Source organism: Struthio camelus, chromosome 11, assembly GCF_040807025.1.
Source record: "Struthio camelus isolate bStrCam1 chromosome 11, bStrCam1.hap1, whole genome shotgun sequence".
NCBI classification, from domain to species: Eukaryota; Metazoa; Chordata; class Aves; order Struthioniformes; family Struthionidae; genus Struthio; species Struthio camelus.
This window is the reverse complement of record NC_090952.1, coordinates 3,380,671-3,388,447: the sequence shown is the minus strand read 5'-3', so window position 1 is coordinate 3,388,447 and position 7,777 is coordinate 3,380,671. Positions and strand designations below refer to the sequence as shown.

The 7,777-nt window shown below is 45.3% G+C and overlaps 1 long non-coding RNA gene across 1 annotated transcript; it reads right to left on the bottom strand.

Annotated features, from left to right (window-relative positions):
• Positions 1-2,065: 2,065 nt before the first annotated feature.
• LOC138068816 (uncharacterized) lies at positions 2,066-5,693 on the bottom strand. The gene is made up of 4 exons (XR_011143563.1): positions 5,634-5,693; positions 5,037-5,109; positions 2,263-2,387; positions 2,066-2,133 (listed from the first exon to the last, which is right to left on the bottom strand). It is a non-coding gene; the product is annotated as an uncharacterized lncRNA (long non-coding RNA).
• Between the last annotated feature and the right edge of the window lie 2,084 nt (positions 5,694-7,777).

The following is a 7,777-nucleotide window of genomic DNA, read 5'->3' as shown; positions in this document are numbered from 1 at the left end:
CTTTGCACCCTCTGCAGGTCTGACATTGTTTCGTGCCTGCAGGCTCTTGCTTTCTGGTAGGACATAAGCCACAGACCAAGGTTCAAAAGTCAGATGAGATTTGTTCAGAAATCCTCTTGGTTCTGAAACCTGCTGTCGCCCCTGAGAAATGGAGCAAAAACCAGTGTGCCCTACTGCCTTCAGCAGGGCTAGAAAGAAAAATATCAGTGGAAGACTGATATATACCTGCTGAGAATCTGGTCCCACAGTGCTATGTCTGTCACAAACTTTGTTCCTCTTCATAATCAAGTATCTGCAGATATCTTTATTCAATATGAAGCAGCCATGGTAAGGACATGGAAAAAAAAAAAAAAACAGTTAAGCCTCGCATCAAAAGAGGAAGAATAGTCAAAATCCAGCTTCACATTGATCACGACCTTGACCAGAGCGTGGACTGAAGCTTTGTGATCACAACCGTGTCTTCACAATGATACAGCTAACATAAGCCTGTCTGTTCCTCTTGTCCTCTTGTGATTTGCAGGGTGCCCACATACCATGTTTAACATATAGAATTTTTTCTCATGGGCTCTCCCATTTGCAGGAGGATATGTGAAACTGAGAGGGCAGAGATGAGCTTGCTTTGAGATACCTTGGATTTATTGGTGTTGGCTGACTGCTCAGAGTGGCAGGGCGAGGAGGCTTCTCTGAAGGTAAAGAGATTCACAACAGCTCACTCTCTTCAAGGGCAACACTGGGGTATTTTCAGATCAAAGGTGTCAGAGGGTAGAGGGGCCAGCGTCTCTTGTTTGCTGTTTTGTCTCCATGCTCCCCCATCCTGACCCAATCCCAGCCCCAAGCTGGGATGCAATGAGAATTCTGCCAGACAGGTTTGCAGAAAAGTTAGCTTTAAAAGGAGCATGTGCTGAAGCAGATCCTCCACTCTGCATGCACCAGCACTGTCCTCAGGCTGGCTGCTCTGCCAAGCCAGATGGCATCTTCACCCTGGGGCACAGCATTGGCAGAGCCCACGGAACAGACCGCCTAAAGCAAGGCTTGCATAGGTTCCTCCTACATTCTGGTTGCCACCTACCTGTGTTTAGACTTTAGGCCCTTTTCATCTCACCACATCTCTCTGTTGTATGATGCAAACTTAGGTCTTATTGGATAACACCTAAATATATCCTCTGTGTATGAAAAGCCAAGCATATAAGGATAGTTTTATAGCCCGAATTGTTTCCAGCTCACTGTCTAAATGATCTGCATCCTGGAAACACAGTGGGCAGGATATTTGCTTTTGCAGAGTACCCTAGTCCCAACACACAAATGATATCCTGATAAGGCAAATGATAGGTGGTTCAGTAAAAGGTTGAACTAGCTGTGTTGCCAATTTGTACTAGAGGCAGAATTTGGTCTTCAGAATTCACTTAGTGGAAAAAGGCGTCCCATTTGCTTACAGCTGCTCTGCTGCTTTTCAGAACATGCTTCAGCTATGACCAGGCCTAATTCCCTCTTTCCTCGGGTAGCCCTCTCTGAGTATTAAAGACATGGTGAAATATTTCCAAACCTGATCAAACATCCTTCCCCACTGGGTTTTGTTCTGAAAATGCCTGCCTGAAATGCAGTGGCCATTAGTTTCTTACGTCATGATTTTAATTTGACAGCATAAAAGAAGTCATGAAGAAAAGACCGCGTGAGACATCTCTGCTTTAGGGATGAACACCTTCAAAGTGGCCATCCAGTTCCTGACACCAGATGGTGAGATGAGATCAGTGGATACGCATGTTCTTGTTCCTGTTAAGAAATATTGTAACAGGATGGAAACGGATCTCCAGTACAGTATTTCCATCATCCCTGGAGTCAGTGATGATAATACCAGTTTCATCATTGCCTGCGCGAATCCTAGAAAATCTTCCTGGAGTGATGACACCGAACCAAAGCCTTGAGCCTCAGCAACTCCCACATTTTACGAGGAGTTTGCAGCCTGGTCCCCATCTGCTACTGATTTCTAACTGCACTTTGCTGCAGAGACATCTGAGCTTTCATGATGAAAAGCCAATTAAAGCTCACCATTAAGCGCAGCCTTTTTCCTTCCTTGTCCAAACCTATCTGTCACAGAAAGGACACAACAGCTGCAGTGCAAGTTGGCAGATGTTGCTAAAAATGGGAAAGATAAGACGTATAAGTAAATTATTGAAATGTGAACTTCAAGTCTCACCTTGCCTTTAGTACTGGCATGGCAAATGTGACCATGACAGCTAGGGTCAGCTGTATGCATCTGCTTACCCCCTTCTGTTCCCAGAGCTGCAAAGCCACCTGAGCTCCTAACCAAGCAGAAGCAGATTAACCACTTTTTATAGAAGCTGGCAGTGGCTGAAGTTTCCGGGCTACTCAGTCAGACACAGCAAGCCCTTAATAGGGAGAGCAGAGAAGTGTTACAGACAGAGCAATGAAAGGATCATCACTTCTATTTAACCTCATGCATGCATGTGAGCTGCGCCTATCACGAGACCCATGCAGCTTCCTGGACATCCTGGACATAAAAAGGAGAGGAGAGGTGAAGGAAGAGAGCCAAAGCTCTGTCTCAGTGATAACAGTGGCAGGGGTTGTTCCTGATTTATAGGGATCCAGGAGCCAGTTAGGCGCTGAATCCTCCTCCTGGCTGCACAGGATGAAGTGACTTAGGGGTGAGCACTCCTTTGACCCTCCACCATTCTCAGTGATACTTCAAAACCCCATGGAGGGATTTTAATGTTAGCGCTATTTCTTTGCTAAGCCCATCAGCATGTAGAACGGGAATGGTGAAAGGAAAGCTCAAAGAAACACTGCGCAGAGGAACAAAAGAGAAGAAATAGGGATGGGGAAAAGGGAAAGGAACAGAGCTGGGTATATGGGGGAAGAATGGACTGATAGGAAGAGAGCAATTAGGCCCTGAACATATTAGAAATAATGCAGTGCCCCATGGAGGTCAGTTTTATCACTGGCCTTTCACTTCACGCTTCTGCTGCATTTTTAGGAGAAGCTCCACTTTGTTTAAGGAAGAAGGATTCCTGCAGTTAGCTCCAATTCACAAATTTTAACAGTGGAATAGTGGAATTCGAACCTCTGTATGCAAGGAGCTGGTCACTTCTGATGTACATTAAATATGGGATTCCTCCTCTAATATTCTTTCCTTAACACACATTTCTCTGTTATCCCTAGATAAGAAACTAATCAAGTAGATGTAGCAACACTGTTTCTCTGAGACAACATCCTTGCAATGTGATGTGTCAGAAGATCACTCTCACAGCGGGGTGCATAACTGATTATTTTTCTGATTTTTTTTTTTAGCTGAGAAAAAAAGCCAGGGGGTGGAAATGTAGGTCTTTCAGTTTATAGTCCTTTCAGCCATTAAAAATATGTATTTAAGCATCTTTCAAAGACTTTTGGAGTTGTAGGTTAGGGATATTACTGGCGATCATGGAGACTGGAGACAGGCAGTACTCCCATTCTGCAGATGAGGAGGAGGCTGAGGCACAGCGAGGTGAACTGAATTGTGTCCAAGCACAGAAAACACGATGAGCTAGAAACAGCAGCCAGAAAGCTTTACCAGGGTCTTCCTTGCAATCACCAGACCGCATTCTCAGCAAATAACAGAGTGGACACAGACAAACACAAATTAAGCCCATTCCTTCCTTCTCTTGGGACCTGGATGAATTATGTTCCACTGTTGTGTTGATAAAGGCTTCAGAAGTCAGAGAGGGACCCATATTCCTGTTTTGTTCATTTCTGGAAGAACTTGTAAAGGCTGGTTTATAAAACCTCTTGGCAACTTCCTCTGAGTTTCCAGACCCCCTCATTGTTTCCAGGGTCATAATCATCTTCCTCTTCACAGGAGATCATACTTCAAGTTGCTTCAAGACATGTCAGCAGTGGCCTGCATATTTTCCGTTTCAGCTCATTGAAATATTTGCACCAGTTTGAGCCTCAGTTATGAGGAGGATTGAAGAGCTACAGTGTCAAACTGCTTTTTCCCTCCCACAGGAAAGTCTGCTGAAGGCAGCAGTGTTACTCTGCCCCTACATCACACGAGGTGAGAGCAGAGTTTGGCATGAGAATTGTAGAGGGCAGAACTTTTACCAAGATGAAGGCGGACAGGTTCTTGCGGGCAGAATGAGGCTAATTCATCCGAACACCAACAGGAGAGGAAAGTGCCTTCTATTATTCATCTTTAGCTCCAGTCCAAAGGGAGGCTGAGGTACAGGGGGTTGAACTTTCTCCTTCAGGATGTGTTGGCACAGACACAGTGCTGGCCTGACCATGGGGCGAATACACATTTTGACATATTGGCTCCATGCCTGCAACTCTGCATTGAGTAGTTCAGGCAAAATACAGTTTCCCCGCGGCTTCTCAAGGCTCTCAGACCTCAGTACCAACATCCTCCCTGCACTCCCTCCACCTGTCCTGGGCTCCCACCCCAGCCCGGTCAGCAGGGTGGTGCACAGCCTGCCCCACTCCTCCGGGATAACTCTGTCAACTCCGATGTAAGGTCCTCGTCTCTCCAGCCTCACTGCTCCACCCTGGGCAGGGATGCCACCATGCCATGGGGTGCTGGGCGGAGTATTTTCTGTGAGGAGCCTCTGAGTAATTCCCCTTGGGCAGCCTTGCTTTTGTAGTCTTCTAAACGCATTACCAAATTCAAGTTATTTTTAGGCTCGTTTCCTAAGGAAACAAGATTAGTATGGTCACAGTGCATGCACGCATGCGTGTGTGTGTGTGTGTGTGTGTGCGTGTGTAAGAGATGGTGTTCCTCTGCATCTGCCCTCCCCCATATGTTTTGAATTTTGGGGCAATTTCAACTAAGTGTGATAGAACAGTATAAGGTCTCAAAGAGATCACTTTTTACAGAGTTAGAGAAAACAGTGGACTGGACAGAAGAGAGACTTAATTTAGTATTCCCAGCAAATAAAGGCTAATATACTCATTCTACATTAGACAATAGGTGTGCACATACACACACTTACACACACATACACACAGAGAAAATTCATCTTCATTAGCTTTCCTGATCTCTGAGTTACCTGTTTCCTCAGTAAGGCATGGCCTTGACACAGGGGCTTCTGCAGCGATCATCTGTGGCCGTGTGACTGTCTGCTAATATTTGCAGGAAAGACTGTCAGAAAATATAATTTCATACACGTTTTTCCACCGAAAAATTCCTCTCGTCCCTCTCGTAAGTGGTCACATCCCTCATGCCCACGGCCAGGCCTATTCCCTCCAACTTTCCATTCTCATGTGGTTCAAAGCCTTTGCCTGTGTCGCGCTGCTCCCTGCAGCATCAATGCCAGGAGTGAAACACAAACCACGAGGGCTCCTTCAGCCTAAACACACCGCTCCAAGTCTGAGTGTCTTGGGGGATGCTAAGTCAGCAACGCGTCCCACTATTCCCCCTGGTCCACAGCCTGGTCTGGCTGCTGCACCCTACACAGATAGCCATGGCTGCCATATACCTGCCAGCTGGCCATCTGTGTTTGTTGTCACCCATTTTCTGCAGGGGTATAGACTTTTCCTCTCTTTATAGAGCACTAGGGTGTCTTATGGAGTTACAACCCACAACGGAGTTTTAATGCAAAGTACAATTAACCCCCCCCACAGCCTGCCCGTTATTTGCATCTCACCGCTTGCATTTGCACAGATCCAAAGGCCCTTTTAACATGACTCCTTTTTCCACATCTGCCCATGCTGGCACCAGAGGAGATTGTGTGAGACTGCCACCAGGATTCTGGTCAGGGAGAAGCACAGACATTGGTACAGAGAGCTCTTCTGTCTCCTTTGCTTCCCTGCAAGTCCCTAATGGGTCAGGGTGGCCAAGAGGATGGTCTGAAGTGCTGAGCCATTAATTTTGAATTTGGTTGAGGTGATAGTATCTTCTGCAGATAGAGAGATGTAGACTCATAGAGTTGAAACTTTACTGGGAATCATGCAATGAACCTGCAGGATCAGACCTCCAGAAAACTGAGACAGGAATATATCAGATTTCATCCTGGCCCAGCCCTCCCGATATACAGGCTCATGGTAATTCAATTTGCCCACCAGTCATTTTTACACAGGATGCTTCAGCTGCCTGTTGAGCAAAGCAATCTTCCATCCAGCCATCTACCCCAGCCAGCATTTTCATTAGGTGGAATACCCATGGAGTGATTGTTGCCCAGCTGTAAACTACACAGCAGTCTGGTGGGGAGGAATTCAGCTCTCCAAGTCGTCAATATATTTTTCTTTAAAGTTTTAGCATTCCCAGGTAGAACACAACTTTGAGGTTAAAAAGGAGTTACCAGCCTAAAATATTCCCCATTTTCCCTCCTCCCACCTTTTTTTTTCAGATTGGGACATTTTTTTTGCTGTTCATTTCTATAATCTCAAAACACTTTATCCCATTTTTAACCTTTCCGCATCTATAAATATGTTACACAAAATATATACACGGGAAAGTTTTGGCACAAATCTAAACCTTCCTGCTTGAAGAATTAACGTGTGAAAAATTATCCTTTGAAACCCTCACTGACACAGCTGATAATGACCAGTCCTGAATTCAGCGGTAGCTGCTGAATTCAAGAAACTTCCACGAATGCGTGATTTTTCTCAGACTGCTCTCACCTGCTTACCTGCAAATAGAGCTGCTGACCGATATCTCTGCAATTTGTAGAAAGTGAGCAAGCAGCACTGACAGGATATATGCAAAGCCAGTCCATGAGCTCATTGTCATGCGAATGCTGTCCTCTTCACTGGGTGCTCTTTGCATAGCAATGCTGTGTTTGCTCTTCCACACCAGGACATTCTTCAAGTAGCAGGAAGCAGCCTTTGACTTGCTATAGCAAGATCAATACTGTTCATACGGTGTACTGATCTGGTTTTTTTCAAAATACTGATTGACCCGGGGAACAGCATCCCAGCTTGTTTATTTGGATATACACACAGAGGCATCCTGGTTCTAACTGTGCTTTTGGTGACCTGATTGCACATCTGTGTAATGATGGTGCTGGGATACAAGAAAACAGCAACAACAAAGCCAAACGGAAAAAGAAAAAAAAATCCTTGCAGCTGAATTCCCAAACTCAGTGAAGGATCTGATCTTTAGATGAAGTGGAAAATAGATATTCTGCTCTTACAAACTTTGGCAGGTACACATAAACAAAAAAAACTCATAGATAAGCTCTGGGCAGCTGATCTGTCCCAGATGGTTAGATTTTGGGTTGCCTTCACAGGACTTTTAGGAAAGAAAATTGGTGATGCTGCTAGAAATTATTATTCTTTCCTGTCTTTACCAAAAACTAGACTTTCTAAACAAACAAACAAACAAACGAGATGGAGTCTTTCTTTGCAATGCCTTTTCATGCCTGGCTTTACCAGCACTAAAAAATAGGCTATCACAGTAGGCCAAACTCTTTAAGATCCCACCAGGTGTAATTTGTATCTGGACTCAAGCCCCTACAGCTCAAGAAAACAAAATCATCCAGTAACAGCTACATGGACCAAATAAGGAAAATAGAAGTTCTCAACAGTCCCAAAGCAAGTCCTTCAGAGCAGAAAAGTGACCTTGTTTCCTTCTCTACTTCTGCCTCTGTCTCTGTCCAGCCTCGGCTAGCTGTGGCCATGCATTGCCACACAGACACTTCAGTGCCTGCACTTCTGGAACTCAGAGTGTGCCTGAGCTGGCCCTGACACAGCCAGCTAGGGTGCTGAATGTCAGTGAAGACGCAGCAGAAAGGACTCCAGTGAGATGCAGCCCGTTGGACAAGAATCTGCAGTCCTGGACAGGTTTGTG